Source organism: Arachis hypogaea, chromosome 14, assembly GCF_003086295.3.
Source record: "Arachis hypogaea cultivar Tifrunner chromosome 14, arahy.Tifrunner.gnm2.J5K5, whole genome shotgun sequence".
Taxonomy (NCBI): domain Eukaryota; kingdom Viridiplantae; phylum Streptophyta; class Magnoliopsida; order Fabales; family Fabaceae; genus Arachis; species Arachis hypogaea.
The window spans coordinates 76,628,932-76,652,743 of record NC_092049.1 but is presented as its reverse complement, the minus strand read 5'-3'; the positions used below and the strand labels follow the sequence as shown (position 1 = coordinate 76,652,743).

Sequence of the window (23,812 nt, the reverse complement as noted above, 5' to 3'; positions counted from 1 at the left end):
GGTAGTAGAAATAGAAGATGTTGAAGAGGAAGAGGACATAGCTGAAGAAGAAATAGCTCAACCACAGGAGGAAGCACCAAAAGGCACAGACACCACAGAAAACACTACTCCTATTCCATTTCCACAACTTGCAAGGAAGCCCAGGAAGCAGCTGGAACCCGACCCCAAAATGGTAGAAATATTTAAAAAGGTCGAGGTAACTGTTCCTCTTTTTGATGTTATTCAGCAAGTACCTAAATATGCAAAGTTTCTAAAAGATTTGTGTATTCATAAAGACAAAATTAATGAATTAGAAACTATTCCTTTAGGTAGTTCCATATCTGCTTTAATGGGGGGATTACCTGAAAAATATAGTGATCTAGGTCCTTGTATAGTTAGCTGTACTATTAGTGGTGTAGTAATTTATGATTGCATGTGTTATTTAGGAGCATGTGTCAGTATAATGCCTTTGTCTATATATGATATTTTGAGGCTCCCTCCCTTAAAAAGGTCGGCAGCTCATTTTGTGTTAGCAGATAAAAGCATTATTACAGTGGCTGGAGTTGCTGAAGATGTTTTGGTGAACATTAAAGGGCTTACATTTCCCACTGATTTTTATATCTTGGAGATGCCCCACAATGATTCAGATAAGCCATCATCAATCCTACTTGGAAAACCATTCCTGAAGACATCAAAATTCAAATTGGATGCTTTTTCAGGAACATACTCCTTTGAAATAGATGGCCGCATAGTAATCTTCAATCTGAATGGAGTCATTGACAACCCCCCAGAAGATCGTTCTATCTTCCAGTGTGATGTCATAGATGAAAGTGTAGCTGAAGTTCACAAGGAAGAGTTTGAAGAGAGGCACACTGGACAAGGTCCAAGTGTGGGGACCCTTTTAACTGACAATGAGGGCACTTCGCCATTTTTACAAGCCCCAGATAATCCAGAGCCTGCTCATGATCAGAAGTTAGACTTGAAACCCCTCCCTCCGCATCTCAAATATGCTTATCTCGAAGATGAGCATAGGTTTCCAGTTATCATTGCAAGGGAACTTACTTCTCAACAAGAAGAGCAGTTACTTGATGTGCTGAGGAAGCATAAGAAGGCAACTGGGTGGAGCTTGGCAGACATAGTAGGCATCAACCCTCAAGTATGTGAGCAAAGATTATTTTTAGAAGAGGGAGCAAGACCTGTCCGTCAACCCCAAAGAAGATTGAATCCCACCATCTTGGAAGTTGTCAAAAAGGAAGTGACCAGACTATTGGAAGCAGGTATCATATATCCCATTTCAGACAGTGAATGGGTAAGCCCAGTACAAGTGGTGCCCAAGAAGTCTGGAGTCACTACAGTGAAGAATGAGCATGGAGAGCTCATAGCAACTAGAGTTCAGAATGCTTGGAGAGTCTGCATTGATTACAGGCATCTCGACCAAGCTACCCGTAAGGATCACTACCCACTTTCATTCATTGATCAAATGCTGGATTGCCTGTCAGGTAAATCACATTATTGCTTTTTAGATGGTTACACAGGTTATTTCCAGATTCATATAGCTCCTGAGGATCAGGAAAAGACTACTTTTACATGTCCTTTTGGGACTTATGCTTACAAGAGAATGCCCTTTGGCTTGTGCAATGCACCAGCTACTTTCCAAAGGTGCATGATGAGTCTTTTCTCTGATCTTATTGAGGACTGTATGGAAGTTTTTATGGACAATTTTAGCGTTTATGGTGATTCTTTTAGCCTTTGCTTAGATGGATTATCTAGAGTATTAGATAGATGTGTTAATACAAACCTTGTATTAAATTTCGAAAAATGTCACTTTATGGTAAAACAAGGGATTGTAGTAGGACATGTGGTATCTAATAATGGCATTTCTGTAGACCCAGCAAAGGTGAATGTTATTTCTAGTCTACCTTACCCCTCTTCTGTGAGGGAAGTCCGTTCGTTCTTTGGCCATGCAGGTTTTTACAGGAGATTTATTAAGGACTTTAGTAAGGTCGCACTTCCCTTATCCAGATTACTGCAGAAGGATATTGAGTTCGAGTTCAGTGAGGATTGCAAACAAGCGTTCGATAAGCTGAAGACTGCTCTGACTCAAGCTCCAATTGTGAGAGGACCAGACTGGAGCCAGCCGTTTGAAATCATGTGCGATGCTTCCAACCATACAGTAGGAGCAGCGCTGGCTCAGCGTGAAGGTAAGGATCCTTTCGTTATTGCTTATGCGTCTAAGACTTTAGACACTGCCCAGTCCAATTATACTACTACTGAGAAAGAGCTTCTTGCTATTGTTTTTGCTCTAGATAAATTCCGAGCTTATTTACTTGGTACTAGAGTAGTAGTGTATTCGGACCATGCAGCTTTAAAGTATCTATTAGCTAAAAAGGAGTCCAAACCAAGACTTATACATTGGATACTGCTGTTACAAGAATTTGATTTAGAAATAAAGGATAGGAGTGGTAATCAGAATTTAGTGGCAGACCACTTGAGTCGCCTTGAGCATATTAAGGATGATTCTACTCCTATAGATGATAATTTTCCTTTTGATAACCTGCAAGCAGTATTTGAGGTAGTCCCTTGGTATGCACCTGATGCTAATTATTTAGTTAGCCGCACATTCCCTCCAAATTTTTCTAAGCATCAAAGAGACAAGCTGAAAAGCGAGTCTAAATATTATATATGGGATGACCCATATTTATGGAGATGTGGCGCTGATCAAGTAATTAGACGTTATGTGCCTCAATCAGAATTCCAGTCCATTTTAGAGGCCTGTCACTCATCTGAGAGTAGAGGACATTTTGGCCCTCAAAGAACAGCTAGAAAGATCTTAGACTGTGGATTCTGGTGGCCTACTCTTTTTAGAGACGCTGCTGAGTTTTGTTAATCTTGTCTCCCATGCCAGAAATTTGGTAATATATCCAGGAGGGATGAGATGCCTCAACAAATTATGCTTTTCTGTGAAATTTTTGATGTTTGGGGCATTGACTTCATGGGTCCATTCCCAAATTCTAATGGATATTTTTATATATTGTTACCTGTGGATTATGTTTCCAAATGGGTGGAAGCAATTCCTACCCGCACTAATGATGCTAACACTGTTGTTTCCTTTGTGAGAAACCATATTATATGTCGCTTCGGATTACCACGAGCAATCGTGAGCGACCAAGGCACCCATTTTTGTAACAGGAGACTAACAGGATTAATGAAGAAGCATGGGATAATTCATAAAGTTGCAACAGCTTACCATCCCCAAACTAATGGGCAAGCCGAGGTGTCAAACAGAGAAATTAAGCGTATATTGCAAAAGATAGTAAAGCCTCATAGAAAAGACTGGAGCACCAGGCTACAAGATACACTCTGGGCATATAGAACATCATACAAGACACCCATTGGGATGAGTCCTTTCCGCTTGGTTTATGGAAAAGCTTGTCATCTCCCAGTTGAAGTAGAACACAGAGCCTTTTGGGCAGTTAAGGAGTGCAACATAGGAATTGAGAAAGCCGGAGCTGAATGGAAGTTGCAATTGCAGGAATTGGAGAGCCTTCGCCTAGAAGCTTATGAGAACTCAAGAATATACAAGGAGAAGATGAAGGCTGTACATGATCAAAACATCAAGAGGAAAGAGTTCCAACCTGGGGATTTCGTCCTCCTTTACAAATCTCGATTAAGGCTTATGCCAGGTAAGTTGAGATCAAGATGGGAAGGTCCATACAAAGTAGAGAAGGGCGAACCGTACGGAGTTTATCACCTAAGCCATCCCTCAAGCTCTGAACTTATTAAGGTTAATGGACAACGCCTGAAGCTATACCATGGCGAGAAGATGCAGAGAAACAAGGAGCTTGAGATCTTCCTCTTGGAAGATCCCCACATAGCAGAAGATTGAGCTAGTGGAGCGTCCAACTTACGGATGTTAAAGCAAAGTGCTAGGTGGGAGACAACCCACCATGGTATGATCGTTCTTTTCTTTATTTTTAGCTTTTCCTATTCAATAACTCTTCTCTTTATTAGTAGTTTTGTGCATCTGTATTTACATGTTTCATTTCTTTTAATTTAAAAAAAATATTATGCTACACGACGCGATCGCATCAATGACGCGTCCGCGTCACAAGGAGAGTAAAGAAAAAATAAAAATGAACAGAAAGTCACGCTGGAGTGTGGCTGGAGGCGTGCCAATGGCACAAATCAACCCACGCGACCGCGTCGCTGACGCGTTCACGTCGCATGGGAATCATGGACTCCCACGCGACCGCGTGCCCCACGCGGCCGCATGCCCTGAGTTTTTGACGTAAAAGGGTGCACAATGAAATATTGTGCGAGAGTGATGCTGGATTGGTGCTGGAAGCACAATCCTTATCACGCGACCGCGTCGCCGATGCGGCCGCGTCATACATTTTCTGACGTACACTCACGCGATCGCGTGACCCACGCGATCGCGCCGTCCCAATTTTGGCAAATAAAGTGCATCCACGCGAACGCGTGCTCCACGCGGCCGCGTCGCATGCGCCGCACAGCTCAACCTAAAATTGCCACATATCTTATCTTTCTCTCCTCTAAATCCTAATTTTTTTCCCTCCTTATTTCTTCCTTCTCCCATCTTCCTTCTATCTCACCTATCACTCTCTCTCTCTCTCACCTCCATTACCAAGGTTCTATTTTCTTTTTCCTTCTTCTCTTTTCTATCATTCTTATTATTTTATATATTATTTTCTTTTTCTTTTCTTTTTCTTTTCATTATTCATATTTTCCTTCTTCTTCTTTTCATTTTTACATAGTGTTAGAAATTTATTTGAGTCATTAGTCCTTATTATATGCTTGTGGATTGTTGCAATTTGTTTGACAATTATTATTTTTAACGGATTGCTTGCATGTTCACCTTCATACTTTCTATATCTTATTTACCATGCATGCCATGTGTTTGTGAAAAATCCCATATAGCATTATGCACTTTTCTACATTACTTTAATCTACTATTCAATGCTTGCTTTTCACAAATTCTCTCTACTATTGTTTTAATTGAATTTAATTGTCAATACAAACATTTTGGCTTGTTACAACTGATGCTTGGTCTATGCTACTCATGCCCTTTTCCGGCATGCCAATAAACACCTTGCATCTACTTATCTTTCGATGCACTGACTATTTTTCATTGTTGGCTTTTTACATGTACTCGAGAGCATGTGTTAATGTCAACTACATCCTAATGTGCATCCATCACCACTCTTCCGTTCTCTTCCTTGCTATATATCTATTTGAATTTAATTTACTTTCTCCTCTCTTTTCAGGATGGCCACCAAGAAAGGAAAGGAGAAAGCGACCCCTAAACCCCCAGCAAGAAGAGGCACTAAAAGAGAATTAGTGGCAGAGCCTTCTTCAACCGCAGTTAAGCCCTCAACAAAAAGAGTTAAGAGGATAATAAAGGTTGATGAAAAAGAGAAAGCCTTTCCAGCAAAGGACACTGCGCGATTTCCCAATCGCTACTGTGAGCAGATGTTCCCTATCCTAGCAGAAAGGAACTATAACAATGAATACCTTCTTATCCTCCCATCCAATATTGCTACCTTTGTTGAGCCGCAAATTGAACGAATACAATGGGGTTTCCTACAGAGATAGCCAAGGCAGGTCAATCTTTCTTGGGTAGTTGAGTTCTACTCTAACTTCTACATGCCAACCCTGTAGTCTGTTTATGTCCGGCAGAAGCAAGTCCCCACTACAGAAGCGGCCATTCAGCAAGCTCTGAGTCTTCCCCCTATTCCAGAAGGAATGGACGCCTTCCAAGGAGCCGCACTTAAGCGCCAGAGGTACCAATTTGACTAGGACTCTGTTCTTGGAGTTATCGCATTACCTGGCAGCCGTTGGATCTACGGATACCACCGTACCCGCCCTAAGGGAATCTTGGCTTCAGCACTTACCTTGGAGGCTCGCGTATGGGCACAGATCATGTCCCATTACGTCTTTCCGAGCACTCATGAGTCCTCCTTCACTGCGGACATGGCTGTTCTACTATGGTGCATCCTTACAGACCAACCTCTGAATCTCTCAAGACATATCCGGAATGCTATGGGACACGTACAAATTGGGGGCAACTTACCTTTCCCTGCCTTGGTCTCAGATCTTGTCTCAGCAGCCGGAGTCTCCTACAGAGCTGGGGACACCAAAGCCGTGCTTCCACGGGATGATCAGTATGTCCCTAACGGGAAATACCTCAGACTTCCAGCAGCCACTACAAGTCTTCCTACTGCTCCAGTTGAAGATAATCCTTCTTCAACACCACAAGCACCTACAACTGATGAATTGCTCCAGCAGATAATCAAGAAGTTGGATCGGCAAGAACACAAAGCTAAGTTGAGAGAGCGTCGTAATAACCGAAGATTCAAACACCTCAGGGAGCTACTTAGAGGAGATTGCAAAGACTCAGACACCCCGGAATCCACTTCTTTTACTAGCACAGGGAGCCATGACGGTCCCGATTGTGGAGATACTACTACCAGCCCACCCCTGTTCCTGACAAACGGCACCGAAGACGGTGCAAAGCCTTAAGTGTGGGGAGGTCGGTCAGTACCTGACTTCCGGAGGCAATTTCTCTTCTCTAGCACCAATAATTAAGATATTTTAGTTAGATTTTCTTTCTTTTATAGAATAGAATAAATTGCATAGGTTAGGATAGTTGCATGCATGTTCTACTTAATTGAAAAGACAATAAGTTTCTTTTAAGACTCTATCTTTGGAACAAAATCTCACTAATTTTTCAAAATTTTTATGATAAACTTGCTTGAGTTGTATTTGGAACATGATATTTGAGCTAAAGAACACACAACCTGTGAAAGATTTGAGCCTTTATGAATGGTTACATTATTTAACCATAATTATTTCATTTCTGTGTGTTTACTTCTCTATGATTGTAATCTATATTTTGTTTTATCTTATATGTCCAATATTTATTATATTTGCATGATTGCACATGATTGAGGCCATTATTTGTTTAAACTCACTTATCCAAATTAAGCCTACCCTTTTCAATTACCTTTGTTAACCACTTTGAGCCTTTAAATCCCATTTGTTCTATATTTTACCACATTACTAACCTTAAGCTGAAAAACAATTGTATATCCCAAATTGAATCTTTGGTTAGCTTAAGATAGAATTGTGTGTGCTAGTTAAGTATGGGAAATCGTGGGAACAAAAGTTGTTAAGGGAATGTGTCATAAGAATTTAATGGGAATTTGGATACCTACTCATGTGAAACTATAAGAATTAAAAATCTATGTGCATTGATAAGCTATATTTCTTTCAATTTAAAATATATATGTATATATATATATATATATATATATATAAGGGGACAAAATTACCCCAATGTTAAATTCAGAACTCAAAGATCAATGCACATATGATAGAATCAAATACAAAGTTGATACATGAGTATGGATTGAAAAAGGGAATCCTGGGTAGCTAGGTATGAACTTTAAGATTACATTAAAAATATATAGGTTGGGTTGAAGCTTGGGTTAATTAAAGATTCAATTTATCAGCTCACTTAACCATATGTATACCCCTACCTGTACCTTGGCCCCATTAAAACCTTGAAAAGACCTCATGATGTTTGCATTGGTATATTAACTGTTGTTGATTGGTTAGGAGAAAAACAAAAGTTAGAAAGCATGATTAGAGAAGGATAGAGTGATTACCCTATACACTAGAGATTAGAGCGTACACACATTATCAGTGAGGGTTCAATGCTTGAATTTTCATGTTCCCTGCTTTCATGAGCTATCTTCTTGCACTTTTATCTGTTTTATTGTATAATGATAGAATTAGTGAAATTTGATTTGTAATTGTTTTGAAGAGCTTATTTACTTTTGATCAAGTGGGCAAGAATCATATAGTTGCATTTATTTATATATATATATAGGGTTGTATTGCATTTCATGAGTTTCTACATGTTCATACTTATTTCCTTATCTCCTTCAATTAAGCATGAGGACATGCTAATGTTTAAGTGTGGGGAGGTTGATAAACCACTATTTTATGGTTTATATTGTGTTTAATTGTGTGATTTTATCATGATCCTTACCCACTTATTCATTAAATTAGCATGAAATTATAATTCCTTCCTGAATTTATAACATGTTTGAAAACTGCTTCCTAGAGACTTTAATTATGTATTTTTAATTCTCCTTTATTCCATTCGATGCCGTGATCTGTGTGTTGAGTGTTTCAGACTTTATAGGGCATGAATGAGTTGGAGATTGGAAGGGAAGCTAGCAAAAATGGAAGGAACACAAGAATTTAAGGAGATAACCAACGAGAAGTGACACGGTCGCATGGCTCACGCGACCGCGCGAAAGAGAGCAAATCGCAGTGACGCGGCCACATGGCTCACGCGGCCATGCAGATTGGAAAAGCTCAAGCGACGCGGTAGCGTGGACGACGCGAACGCGTGGCAAGGAAAAGCGCGAATGACGCGTTCGCATGGGTGACGCGATCACGTCACATGTGCGATCTACATAATCTGCAGAATTCGCTGGGGGCAATTTTGGACCTTATTTCGACCCAGTTTTTGGCCCGAAACAGCAGACTAGAGCCAGAGAATATGCAGAAACAAATAACAACATTCATTCTAGACAGTTTTTAGTTTTAGATCTAGTTTTATTCCTCCTCTAGGTTTTTCTCTCTAGGTTTTTAGAATTTTAATTTTCAATTGATCTTAGCATTAGAACATTGAGAAGAGTTATTTCCTCATCAAGACTTCGTTATTCTAGTTCGTTCTCTTAACTTGGTTTTATTCTTCCATGCTCTTTGCTTTGTTCAATTTTGTCATTTGAATACTTTCATGATTATTTAATACAAGGATTATTTCTTTCATTTTAATTTATTTTCCATTCCAATAATCATGTCTTCTTTTAATTCCCTTTCATGTGTTATGGATTTATTATTTACAATGAGCGAGTAGTTTCTTCACTTGATGGGGAGTTGATTGAAAGGAACTCTTGAGTTGGAAGGATTGAAAGAGAATTTGTAATTGGGTTAACTATTGGATTGCTATCTAGTCACTAACACCAATCCCTTTGAACTAAGTGGGTTGCAACTCCTGAACAAATCTAGCATTCCAACTTGTTTGACTTTCCTTTACCTAGTAAAGGATAACTAAACAGAACAACCATTAATTATAAATTAATCTTGAAATCATCCCATCAATAATAGAGATTCCAACTAATCAACTCCCAGTCAAGGCTTTTATTCATATTATTTAGATTTCCTCAATTTAATTTTCAATTTACTTAACTCAACTTTTTAGAACATCTGATTAATAAGATAGCACACTTTTCTGCAGCTCGTTGGGAGACGACCTGGGACTTAAACTCCCAGTAATTTTTAATTTAAACTCTCTGTGACATATTTCTAAATTGATAGGCAGATTTTTGGTGAGTTAAGAACTATACTTGCAACGCAACTATTTTAATAATTTTTAATTCACCAACTTCTGTGCCTCATCATAGATCTCCCTTCATTTGATGTACATCTCCTTGCAATTGCTCCCAGTTGAATCCCTCTGGAAATTGCTGATATTGGTATTGTGGTGGTGGTTGAAGTGCCAGGAATTGAGGTTGCTCTTCTGCTTCCTCTTCTTCTTGTTGTTGTGGTGGTTCATGGGCATGAGCTCTTCGTTCTCTGGCCCTGTTGAGTGGGTGCACAGCTACCACCTTGGCCATCTTTTTGGCAGTTATAAACTTGTCTTGCTTCACAAGCACTTCATCAATGATCTTTTCAACTCTAGCCTCATCACATAGCCTTTGTATAATGCTGGGGAATGCCAACCTTGTGTTGTCATTAGTGCTTTTCAGCACTTTGTTGATATTGTTGGCAATCATCTCCCCCACATTGATGTTCTCTCCTTTCATGATGCTGTAGATGAGTACAACTCTCTCCTTAGTCACCTCTGAAGTGTTGGATGTGGGGATTAGGGACCTCCTCACAAATTCTAGCCACCCTCTAGCTTGGGGGCTCAAATATCTTCTCCTCAATTGATTTGGTATCCCATCCTTATCATTGATCTAACGCACATGCATCACACAAATCTCATTCAGGATCTCATCAAACCCAGGGTCTTGCTGCTTCATTCTTTCTTCATAACTCCGAGTGGAGCTTGTCCTCTTCACCATTAGCATTCTTTCTATGCTAGAGGGACTGTAGTCAATGGACTTCCCCCTTACATAGCTAATGTAGCCATAGTGTTGCCCTGGTTGAGGTACTGCATTGGCATAAAATTCCCTCACCAAGCTCTCTACCACTTTTCTTGGTGGGTTGCATAGAAGTGACCAACCTCTATTGTTGATCTCAATGTTGATTTCAACGTGCTTGTTCCTCCCTAATTGGAACCCAACTTCTGGAATGATCTCCCTCTCACTCACCCATTCATAGAATTGATTTTGATTGAATGCGGAGAGGAACTTGTAGTCATTGAAGGAACTTGAGGATCCAGAGGTTGGTTCTTGATTTTTCTTTTCTTTGAGGCTGAGCTTTTTGGTGGTGCCATGAGGTTGAGAAAGTGTGTTTGAAAGTGAAATGGGGATTGCAAGAAAGAGCAAGCAAAATTAGGTTTTGCCCTAACACCAAACTTAGGACTTGATTGTCCCAATCAAGAAAAAAAAAAGAAAGAAAGAAAGTATGGAAAGAGATGGTAAAAGATGAACAGAGAAAGGAAGGTGAGGGCTGTATGCTCTTTTTGTGTGATTGGGGTTGTTGAAGTGGAATAGGAGATGGTGAAGTGAGGCTTTTATAATGGGTGAATGTTGTGGTGAGAATTAAAAAGGTTAAATGTTTTCCCACTTGGGGAGTGGCGCCTAGCGTGGGAAGAGGCGCCAACTCTTTTCTCACTGTGTCTTCTGCGTGTGTTGAGTTCCAAAGTGTAAGTACACTTTGACTTCCTTGCTTTGTGAGTAGATTACCATATGGGCCCCATCTTCTCTCCTTTTTTATGAAACTGAACTCATTAGTAATGACAAAAGAACCCATTCACATTTCTTCTCATCAAGAGTGAATTGGATTGCAACTGATGGGTGTCCCTTGGGACACCAAACTTAATTCTTTGGCATCTTAATAAATTGGTTTCATCATTGTGTATTTAATGTGTTCATAAGAGTGGAATAACATCAATCTTTTCATTTTCTTTTGATTCCAATTCCTCTGAACTTATTAAACCACATTCATGTTCTTACCCAAAGTATTAAGTGCTTTCAAATTGGGTGACTTGGGCTACTAGATGATTCTTGGTGGTGGCCACACCAAACTTAATACTTGGGCTTATTCTTCAAATCAAGATATAAATTGTTTGTATGCCTAGATTAAGTTGGTGAGAGGACACACCAAACTTAGCAATTTAGCTAGTCCTCAACCCATTCACTCATCATGATCTATGCCTTTATCAAGTTGCAAGTCTGGGAGAAAAAAAGGTAAAGAAAATTTAGCTATCAAAGCTAAAATCAACTTTCTAATCTGCAATTGTAAACTAATCCTGATATGGTAATGCAAGGTAAATGGGAGACTGAAAATTAAACTACCTAATGCAACAAATTTTTAAACTACTTCTAAGAAAAGTAACTAAATCAAAAAGGATAAAGTGTTGGGGTGCCTCCAACTAGCGCTTCTTTATTGTCATTAGCTTGACATTCCTTCATCTTTAGCTGAGCTTGTAGCTCACTTCCTGCTCCTCTAAGGAGCTTCCCAAGTAGTGTTTGAGTCTATGGCCATTGACAATAAAAGTTCTCTGAGTCTTGTCCTCCATGAGCTCCACATGACCATAGGGAAACACCTTGAGTATGGTGAAAGGTCCTGACCATCTAGACTTCAGTTTTCCAGGGAAGAACTTTAGTCTTAAGTTATAGAGTAACACCTTCTGTCCTTCAGTAAACTCCCTTCTTGCTATCTTTTGTTCATGCCACCTTTTTGTGTTCTCTTTGTAGATTTTTGCATTCTCATATGCCTGATTCCTAAACTCCTCTAGCTCATTGAGTTGCATTAATCTCTTTTCTCCAGCAGCTTGCTCATCATAGTTTAACATTTTTAGAGCCCAAAATGCTCTATGTTCAAGTTCAACTGGCAAGTGACAAGCCTTGCCATACACCAATTGGTATGGAGACATCCCAATGGGAGTCTTATAGGCTGTCTTGTAGGCCCATAGTGCATCATCCAGCTTCTTAGACCAATCCTTTCTTGAGCTTCCAACAGTTTTTTCAAGGATTTGTTTCAGCTCGTTGTTGGAGATTTCAGCTTGTCCGTTGGTCTGTGGGTGGTATGGAGTTGCCACTTTGTGCTTCACTCCATATCTGAGAAGGAGTGTCTCAAGTTGTTTGTTGCAGAAGTGTGTTCCTCCATACTAATGAGAGCTCTGGGAACTCCAAATCTACTAAAAATGTTCCTTCTTAAGAAGCTTATCATAACCTTGTTGTCATTTGTTGCAGTGGCTATGGCTTCTACCCACCTTGAAACATAATCAACAGCCACCAATATGTAGCCATTTGAGTAGGAGGTTGGGAAGGGTCCCATGAAATCAATCCCCCATACATCAAATAGCTCCAACTCTAGTATGAATTGCTGTGGCATCTCATTTCTCTTGGTTTGATTACCAGCTCTTTGGCATTCATCACATCTTGACACCATTTCCTTGGCATCCTTAAACATTGTTGGCCAGTAAAATCCGGATTGAAGCACTTTTGCTGCTGTCCTTTCTCCACTGAAGTGACCTCCATATGCAGATCCATGGCACTGCCATAATACTTCCTGCCCTTCCTCATGGGGTATACACCTTCTTAGGATTCCATCAACACACTTCTTGAACAAATAAGGATCGTCCCAGATGTAGTGTTTGGCATCTTTAATTCGCTTCCTCCTCATGTGCCTATTGATGTTGGTTGGTAGTTCCCCAATAGCTTTGAAGTTGGCTATGTCTGCAAACCAAGGGGCTACTCGAATCATCATCAATTGTTCATCAGAAAAGCTTTCATTGACTGCTACTTGCTGCATCTCTTCTTCTTGTGGGATCCTTGAGAGGTGGTCAACTACCTTGTTCTCTGCTCCGCTCCTATCTTTAATCTCAATATCAAATTCTTGGAGCAACAAGATCCACCTTATTAGTCTGGGCTTAGATTCTTGTTTGGTAAGCAAGTATTTGAGTGCTGCATGATCAGTGAACACAATTACTTTTGAGCCAATAAGATATGATATAAACTTGTCAAAAGCAAAAACTATGGCTAAAAGTTCTTTCTCCGTGGTGGTATAGTTCCTTTTATTCTCATTGAGAACCTTGCTAGCATAGTAAATAACATGTACTGGCTTGTCTTTCCTCTATCCTAGAACAGCACCAATAGCAAAATCAGATGCATCACACATTAGTTCAAAGGGAATATCCCAGCTTGGTGGTGCTATAATAGGTGCCGAGGAAAGTTTCTTCTTAAGTTCATCAAAGGCTACCATGCACTCTCTATCAAAAACAAAAGGATTATTTGAGACAAGTAGGTTGCTAAGGGGTTTTGCAATCTTTGAAAAATCTTTGATAAACCTCCTATAGAACCCAACGTGTCCCAAAAAACTTCTGATTGCTTTGACATTGCAAGGTGGAGGTAATTTTTCAATTACTTCCACTTTTGCCTTGTCCACTTCTATGCAATCTTTTGAAATCTTGTGACCAAGAACCACCCCTTCAGTCACCATAAAATGGCACTTCTCTCAGTTTAAAACTAGGTTGGTTTCTTGACACCTTTTTAGCACAAGAGTAAGATGGTATAGGCAATCAGAATATGAGTTCCCAAATACAGAGAAGTCAACCATGAATACTTCTATGAACTTCTCAATCATGTCTGAAAAAATGGAGAGCATTCACCTTTGGAATGTTGCAGTGCATTGCACAATCCAAAGGGCATTCTCCTATAAGCAAAGACACCATATGGACAAGTAAATAAAGTTTTTTCCTGATCCTTGGGGTCTACAACAATTTGATTGTAGCCCGAATATCCATCTAGGAAGCAATAGTACTCATGTCCTGCTAATCTTTCAAGCATCTAGTCCATGAAAGGTAAGGGAAAGTGGTCCTTCCGGGTGGCTTCATTGAGTTTCCGGTAGTCAATGCACATACGCCATCCGGTCACTGTCCTTGTGGGTATGAATTCATTCTTCTCATTTGCCACAACAGTGATCCCTCCTTTCTTAGGGACTACTTGCACCGGGCTTACCCAAGGGCTGTCTGAGATGGGGTATGATTGAGTTTCCCATGGTTCCTTGTGGTGATTCTCCATCTGGTGCTTGTTCCAGCTCAATGGTTCCTCTACATTGTTCTTCTTCCAAGACTTCTTAAACTATTTGCTCCATGGTGTTTACCAGCATGCATTCTCCTATGGATTCCTTGGGGTAACTCATTGCTTTGAAGACATTGAAGACCATTTTCTCTTCATGCAACCTCAAGAGTAGTTCCCCTTTTTGCACATCGATGATGGCTCCAGCAGTAGCTAGGAATGGTCTTCCTAAGATAATTGACGTGTTGGCCTCTTCTTCCATATCTAGCGCAACAAAATCAGCAGGAAAGATGAACTCTTCTACTTTCACTAGCAAGTCTTCCACCACCCCATGTGGAAACTTAAATGTTCTGTCAACCAATTAGAGTGCCATTTTTGTTGGCTTGGCTTCCTCAATCTTCATCCTTCTCATCATAGTCACAGACATAAGATTTATGCTAGCTCCTAAATCACACAAGGCTTTCTCAATGGTGGTGTCTCCTATGATGCAGGGAATTTGGAAAATCCCTGGGTCTTTCAGCTTTTGAGGCAGCTTCTTCTGTATGATGGTGCTGCATTCTTCAGTCAAGATTATGGTTTCTTTTGCTTCCCAGTTCCTCTTTTTGGTTATAAGCTCCTTCAAAAATTTAGCATAGAGTGGCATTTGTTCTAATGCCTCAGCAAATGGTATGTTGATTTGAACCTCTTGAAGATCTCTAGGAACATAGAAAACTCGTCATCCTTCCCATCTTTTCCCAGTCTTTGTGGATATGGTGCCTTTGGCACATAAGGCTTCAAAATTGGTTTTGGTGGAGGTGGAGCAGGGATTTCTTCTTCGTCCTTATTCTCATGCTTTGCTGCAACTTCTTCATGCTTGTCTTTGCTTGGGGTTCCTTCTTCTACAACCTTCCCACTTCTTAGAGTAATGGCCTTGCATTCCCCTCTTGGGTTAGCCATGGTATCACTAGGAAATGTGTGCGTGGGAAGTGGAATTTTCATGGATAAAATCCCCACTTATGCTTTCAACTTTGAGATTGTTGCGCCTTGATTTTTCGGATTTGACCTGTATTCCTCTTGATTAGCATCTATCCTTCTGTCAGTTTGTGCTTGTCTGTCCATGAGGGTGGAGACTGCTCCTGTAATTTGTGAGGACAGTTATGCTATTGCAGCTTCCATCCTCTCAAAGTTGCTCTTAATTTCACATGGTTGCATAGTTGAGGATGGTGCATCTGGATTGAGGTTGTTGTGTGTGGGTTGGTTACTATGGTATGATGTGTTTTGTGAGTTGCGGTAGGGTCTATGGTTCCCTGTCTGATGGTTGGGGTTGTGGTTGAAATGCTGATTTGATGAATAAGGTTTGTTGTGGTCCTGGTTGTGGTTTTGTTGATTTCTCCACCCAAAGTTTGGGTGATTCTTCCAACCTGGGTTGTATGTCTTAGAGTGTGGGTTATATGGTGGTCTGGATGAATTGTTCACATAATTGGCTTGTTCCCAGTCACTTTCAGGTTCTGGTGCATTCCCTTCTTATTGAGGAGTTTGGTCTTGAATGACTGAGACTTGGTTGGCCTCCATCCTTTTAGTTAGAGCTACTATTTGAGCTGCAATTGCTTTGTTCTGAGCTAACAAAGCATCTACAGAGTTGAGCTCTAGCACTCCCTTCTTCTGAGTCCTTTCTGAAGCATAGAAATACTCATTTTCAGCTACAGTCTCAATGACATCTATGGCCTCTTCAATGGTTTTCTTCTTATTGAGTGAGCCTCCTGAAGAATGGTCCACAGCCTTCTTTGCTTCATAGGATAGTCCTTCATAAAAGATGTGTAGTTGTACCCATTCATTGAGCATTTTTGGTGGGCATCTTCTTGTCAGATCTTTGAATCTCTCTCAAGCCTCATAGAGTGTTTCTCCATCTTGTTGTCTAAAAGTTTGCACCTCAGCTCTCAGCCTAATGATTCTTTGTGGAGGGTAAAATCTTGCAAGGAATCTGTTCACGACCTCCTCCCATGTAGTTAGGCTATCCTTGGGGAATGATTCCAACCACTTTGCTGACTTATCTCTGAGTAAGAAAGGGAACAAGAGTAGTTTGTAGATGTTGGGGTGTACCCCGTTGGACTTTACAGTATCACATATCCTCAAGAATGTGCTGAGACGTTGATTAGGGTCTTCTTGGGCACTCCCTCCATATGAGCAATTGTTCTGAACAAGTGTGATAAGCTGAGGTTTCAGCTCAAAATTATTGGCATGAATTGTTGGCTTTAGGATGCTGCTGCCACAATTTCCTGGGATTGGGATGATGTAGGAGCCTAAGACTCTTCTTTCTTGCCCATCATGATTTACTGGGCCTTCTCTAGCATTGTGAGCTTCTTCTTCTTGGTGGTTCTCCATGTTCTCCTCCATGTTTGTTTCAAAATACTCTTCCTCTTCCTGAGCACCAATGACTCTTTTCCCTCTTGCTTCCCTCCTTAATCTAAGGAAGGTCCTCTCAGGTTCAAAATCAAAGAAAGTTGAAGCATCGCTTCTTCTACCTGTCATACAACCAACAAGGCAAAAAGAAGGAAAAAAATGAATGAAGAAATTACTCTTGTTAGAGTGGTTGTTAGTGTGAGTGGTGCAATTAATCAAACAGTTAGATGAGTGGAAAAAAATACTCAAAGAAGAAAGGAATAGAACTCAATAAAAGAAAATAAAAAAATGCTAAAGAAAATAAAATAACAAGGAATTTAAATTGCTTAATCTAGCTCTCCAATTGATTTAATCACTATTAAATTTAAGCCAATCCCCGGCAACGAAGCCATAAAACTTGATGACTGGAATTCACACCCCATTCAAAATTGGTGAATTAGTCCTTTTGGTAAGTGCACCAAAATTATCGTCAAGTAATGACCCACAGTGGAGTGGGATCGTATCCACAGAGATTGGCAAATTCGAGCAGTTTTAATCAATTGATGAATTAGTCAAGCAGGTCAATAGGATTGTAGAGTGCAAAATTGTAAATGACATAAATGTAAATGACTAGAATATAAAGAAAAGCAATAAAGTTCAGAAATATAAATGGCAGAAAGTAAAGGACAGAATCATAAATGACTTGAATGTAAATGGGAATAGGGAATTACTGAATGTAAAAATAAGCTGTAAAGAAATGGATAGATAAGAATGGGAAAATTCATTGAGATTGGGAGATGTTGTCTCTTTGGATCAAATCTAGCTTATATCCTCTTCAATCATGCAACTCATTGACCTCTTGGCAATCATGATTGATTGAGCCCCAATCCCTTGGTGACTCAATCTCTTAGATCTTGATCAATAGCTAATTCCTTGGTCTAATTGCTCATGAAGAGAGATAGGCTTGGTCCCTGATTATACCACACACCATTATAGGTCCAAGTAGAGGGAGGATTATATGTCACGTATCCAAACACCAAAACCCAGATTCTACTCTAGTGTGAGAAGGGATTTCAAGCATGGTTTCATGTTTCCTTTTCCAAGGTTCCCATGAAACCCAATTGCATTCAATCTCTTTCCCAAGATAATTGAATACTAAGCATTAAGAACGAAATTCCTTCTAACAAATCAAAGAGAAGATGAAGAGAAGAAGGATTTCACTATTATCAATCCATCAAGTACAACAGACCTCCCTCTCTCAATGAGAGGGAAGTTAGCTACTCATAGCTCAAAAAGTACTCAAAGGTGAAGTATAAAAGTGGATCTAAAACTGACTGCTTAACCCCCTTTCTTCAGTACTCCCTGGGGGTATTTATACTACACCTAGTAAAATAAAAGAATTACAAAAGTGAAAAAGGAAAATTACATTTTGGAGGGAAAAGAAAACACTCAATAAGCATGACTTTTCAGCTGGCGTGTGGCTGGTGCTTTTCTGGCATGTCACGTGCACTTCATTTCCAGCTTGGCGTGCCACGCCCAATCCTTCAAGTGGCACCCTCGTCCCTCTAACAACCTTGGCATGCCACGCCTTCGAACTCAAGTGGCACGCCATAGTGGATTTCTTGTGTTGGCGTGCCACGCCTTCGAACTCAAGTGGCACGCCCTTTGCCTTTCTCACTTCTCTTTGTCTCTGAAAACTTGTACTAGCGTGCTACACCCAAGGTCTGGCGTGCCACGCCCTTGCTTTATGCTTGGCTAGGCTTCTCTGGAAAGTTGAACTAGCGTGGCACGCCCAGGGTCTGGCGTGCCACGCCCCTTTTGTGAGTGAGTGGTTCCTCTGTTTGGCGTGCCACACCACAAACTCAAGTGGGACGCCCCAATGCTTCACTCTGAATGACACTGGTGTGCCACGCCTGGTTGCTCAAGTGTCACACCTAAATGAAGAATAGTGAATGGCATGCCACACCTTCGATACCAAGTGGCACGCCCCATGTAATTGGCCTCCTTCATCCTCTCTGAAAACTTATACCAATGTGCCACGCCTAAAGGCTGGCGTGCCATTCCCATGACCTTGTCTTGGTTTCAGTAGTTGGCGTGCCATGCCTCAGCCTTCAAGTGGCACGCCATAGTGAAATGCTAAGGTTGGCGTGCCACGCCTTCGATACTAAGTGGCATACCCAGTCCTTGCTTTTGGTCCTTTGTGCATTGGCGTGCTACGCCTGGTTGCTCAAGTGGCACGTCCAGTCTTCAATTGCCTTCAGCCTCTTCTCTGGATTGTTGTACCAGTGTGCTACGCCATGCTGCTCAAGTGGCACGCTCATGGATTTGTGAACTCTTCAAGCTTGGCGTGCCACGCCTGGGTTCTCAAGTGGCACGCCCAAGTGACTTCTTGGGGCTGGCGTGCCACGCCTTCGACACCAAGTGGCATGCCATAGTGAAGGTTCTTCTTGGAATGGTGAGTTGGCGTGCCACGCCCCTTTGCTCAAGTGGCACGCCCATAGTAGTTGATGAGCCAGGCGTGCCACGCCCCTTTTGTGTCTGATGCCAAGGCATCGTAGGCTAGTTTCACTAGCATTTTTCTGTTAGTTTTAGTTGTTTTATGCATTTTCTTGAGCTTAAAGTAACCAAAAATGGTTAAATGAATAACAAAGCAATGAACCATCCAAACAGTATGATTTTAATGCAAATTCCATGAGTTTAGTTATATTACTTGAATGCTATGAATGGAAGATTTCTCATGAAATTTTGCAAGACTTTGATGCAATTGTTTGGATGATTTCAGGGAAGAAGAGGCTAAGCAAGGAAGCAACAAAATCAATAAAGGAAGCTTGAATATCACATGTGGAGTTTAAGTTCCAGTTTAAGCCTAAACTGGAGCTTAAACGCCAGAATCAGGAAGGCTAAGAAATGCTGGAATTGAAGTTTAACCTCCAGTTTAACCTTAAACTGGAGGTTAAACGCCAGAATGAGAATGCCACTCAGGAAGGAGTTCCACGTTTAACCTCCAGTTTAACCTTAAACCGCCAGGGAGCCATTTCCACGTTTAAGCTCCAGTTTGACCTCAAACTGGAGCTTAAACGTGTTCGACCAAGTTTTCTCCTCCAGGGTTGCTTTCTCCATTTCCACGTTTAAGCTCCAGTTTAACCTTAAACTGGAGCTTAAACGTGTTCGACACCTCCAGGGCTACCCTTCTAAGCTTCCACGTTTAACCTCCAGTTTAACCTTAAACTGGAGGTTAAACGTGTTCGACCTCCAGGATGCCTCCTTCCATTTCCACGTTTAACCTCCAGTTTAACCTTAAACTGGAAGTTAAACGTGTTCGACCTCCAGGGCTGCCCTTCCTATCTCCACGTTTAAGCTTCAGTTTAACCTTAAACTGAAGCTTAAACGTGTTCGACTACATGACTCTCCAGGGCTGCCTTCTTCCATTTCCACGTTTAAGCTTCAGTTTAACCTTAAACTGAAGCTTAAACGTGCTTCTACAAAAGGCCTCACTGGAAGTGTCTGGCGTTTAAGCTGCAGTTTAAGCTTAAACTGCAACTTAAACGCCACTCTTGGAAAAGGTTTCTTGGCCAAAAATATTGCGGTTTAAGTTAGTATTTGAGCACAAACATTAACTTAAACTTACTCTGGTATGAAACCCAATTGAATATCATGGTTTATGGGATTGGGCCTGAAGGATTGATGAGTCTGAAATTTCAATTTATTGAGTCATGTGTCATTATTTGATTATCACTAAGTTGGCTCAATGAATGTTACAGAATTTGGATCAACAGCCTCATCAAGATTATGGATCATAAACCCAAGGCAAAAGGAAAGCATGGAGAGGCCTCAAAGCCCAAGAAACACAACAGAAGCTCAATATAGAAAGTGTATAAATAGGATAGAATTGAAGTGAGGAGGGACTTTTACCTTCACTTTTAGCTAGTTTTCATATCTTTGTAATTGAATTCAGAGCTATGACTCACTAAACCCCCTTTCATTGGGTTAGGGAGCTCTATTGTAATTCAATGAATCAATAATAGTTTATCTTCTTCTTCAATCTTTTCTCTTGAATTTTGTTAGAAAGCTTCTCGATCTAATTCCATTGGGTAGTTGTCTTGGGAAAGAAACTACCCATAATTGGAATCCTTCGGAACCTTGGGAAAGGAATGGAGGATTCATGCTAGAGAAGCTTTCTCACAGTGAATTGGATTGGGGTTTGGATGGATATTGTGACATGTAATCCTACCAAATTGTGGTTCATGAAACTGTGTGGTATAATCAGTGATCGAGCATCATCTCTTCTTATGAACATTTAAACCAAGGGATTGGGAATTTGTTCATTTTTAGAGAGAATTGGTGAGCCAAGGGATTGGGATCCAATCATATAAGATTGCCAAGCAAAATTCAATGAACGCATTGCTTGAGGAAGAGATAAACATGTTTTGATTCGGAGATCTCAATATCTCCTATAACCCAATGAATCCCCCAATTCTGATTTACATCTTCTCTTTACATTCTGCAACTCAATTCATGCAATCACCCCCATTCCCTTTTAATTTCAGCAATTTAGTTTCTGCTCTTTAATTCATGCAATTTAAGATTCCGCCATTTCAATTTCTTGTCATTTACTTTTCCCGCCAATTTTACATTCCGCAATTCTCATCTCAATCTTGATTCCGCTCAACTAGAACACACTTCTAATCCGAATTGCTCACTCAACCAATCCTTGTGGGATTCGACCTCACTCTATTGTGAGTTTTTACTTGACGATAACCGGTGCACTTGCCGGAAGGAATTTTGCCGATCGTGCAATTTCCTAAATCGTAGCATAACTAGTTTATGCGCATCAAGTTTATGGCGCCGTTGCTGGGGATTGGTTTTCGATTGACAATTCTCAAATTGGAAGTTAACTAGATTGAGCATTTTTTTTCTGCTTTGAATAATTCAGTACAAGTTATTTGTTGAATTTTAATTTCTGCACTCGGTTACATGCTTTCTTTCTTTATGCCTTTAAATTCAAGCAACTAACTCACTGACTCACTAACTGTTTGAATTAATTCCTCAATTGCTCTAACCATACTCTTCCATTAACCAAGAGTATTTCACTTGTTTGTTGCCTGTGCTGTGTTCTTGTATGACAGGTAGGAGAGGAGAGACATCAACTCCTCCATATACCGAACCAGAGAGGACCCTTCATAGACTTAGAAGGGAAGCAAGAGGGAAGAGAATACTGGGAGAAGAAGAATCTGAAGGAGAATCTGAGGACAATTTTGAGGAAGCTCTAGATCTCAACATGGATAGAGAAGTTCACAACCATGAGAGAGCTGATGGAAACAATGCCATTCCTGAGAGGAGGGTTCTTAGTTCATACATAAACCCAACCTCTGGGAATTGTGGTAGCAGCATCCAGAAACCACCCATTCAGGCTAACAATTTTGAACTCAAACCACAGCTAATATCACTTGTGGAGAATCATTGTTCATTTGGTGGAAGTGCTAATGAAGACCCAAACCAACATCTCACAAAATTCCTGAGAATTTGTGACACTGTGAAGTCCAATGGAGTCCAAGAAGATGCATATAAACTGCTTTTGTTCCCATTTTCACTTAGGGACAAGGCAGCTAAGTGGCTGGAATCATTCCCAAGGGGGAGTCTAACAACATGGGATGAGGTGGAAAGCAAGTTTCTGGCACGTTTCTACCCCCCACAAAAGGTCAATAGGCTTCGATCTGAGGTTCAGACTTTTAGACAACAAGATGGTGAAACTCTCTACGAGGCATGGGAGAGATTCAAGGACTTGACAAGGAAATGCCCACCAGACATGTTCCATGATTGGGTGCAATTGCATATTTTCTATGATGGACTCTCTTATGAATCAAGGAAGGCTGTAGACCATTCATCAGGAGGTTCATTGAACAGGAAAAAGACTGTGGAAGAGGCCATTGAAGTGATTGAGACAGTGGCTGAGAATGAGTACTACTATGCATCAGAAAGGCACAACACTAAGGGAGTCATGGAGCTGAACCATGTTGATACAATTCTAGCCCAAAACAAGGTGTTTGCCAAGCAACTAGCAGAGCTTACCAGGCAACTAGAAACAAAGCAAGTGGCTGCAATACACACACAAGATCAAGAGGAAGTAAGCATTGAAGGAGGTGATTGGGAAGAGGCCAACTATGTGGGAAACCAACAAAGGCAATCATATGATCCACATTCCAACACTTACAACCCAGGATGGAAAAATCACCCAAACTTTGGGTGGGGAAACCAACAAACCCAACCACAAAACCACAAACCTTACAACCACAACCAGTATAACAATTCCACGTACCAAAATTCAAACCAAAGATCATACCAAGCCACACAAAACACTTACTCCCAACCATCATATCATGGCCAAAATAATCAACCTACCCAACCTAATCCGAACCAACAATTTCAAGATCAATTAAACCGGATAGAAGGAATGCTTGCTACCATGAGTCAAGACATAACCGAATTGAAAGCTTTTAAGGAAGAAGTAAATTCTAACCTGCAAAACCAAGGAGTAGCCATCCAGAAGCTAGAAAATCAAATTTTGTATTTGTCTAAGCAAAACCCTGGGACAAGCGTTTCTCATGCTGCCAAGGCTATTACAAGGGAAGAATGTAAGGCCATCACCCTCAGAAGTGGAAAGAATCTAAAGGAGATCTCAAAGAAAACCATAGAGGATGAAGCAAGGGAACATGTGAAAGACGAGGAACAAGGACAATCTTTTACACAGTCCGCAACAAAAGAAAAAGAAAAAGAGGTCCTGAAGCCGTATACACCTAAAGCACCATATCCTCAACGTTTGATGAAAAGTGAAAAGGATGGTCAATTCTCCAGGTTCTTGGAGATTTTCAAGAAGCTCCAAATCAACATTCCGTTTGCTGAAGCAATAGAGCAAATGCCACTCTATGCAAAATTCTTAAAAGAATTAATGACCAAGAAGAGAAACTGGAGAAATGAGGAAACTGTGTTGTTAACTGAAGAATGCAGTGCCATCATTCAGCACAAATTGCCTCAGAAATTGAAGGACCCAGGCAGTTTCCAAATCCCCTGCATCATAGGAGAAGTCATGGTGGAGAAGGCCTTGTGTGACTTAGGGGCCAGCATCAATTTGATGTCGCTAACAATGATGAGAAGAATGAAGATTGAGGAAGCCAAACCAACCAGAATGG

At 40.7% G+C, this 23,812-nt stretch overlaps 1 protein-coding gene and 1 non-coding gene across 2 annotated transcripts in view; one reads left to right on the top strand and one right to left on the bottom strand.

Annotated features, from left to right (window-relative positions):
• The window catches only part of LOC140178610 (uncharacterized), a 74,697-nt gene that overhangs the window by 10,998 nt on the left and 39,887 nt on the right, over window positions 1–23,812 (top strand). The gene's annotated exons all lie outside the window — the stretch shown is intronic.
• Window positions 22,330–22,433, bottom strand: LOC112746066 (small nucleolar RNA R71). Its single transcript, XR_003173966.1, has one exon. It is a non-coding gene; the product is annotated as a small nucleolar RNA R71 (small nucleolar RNA).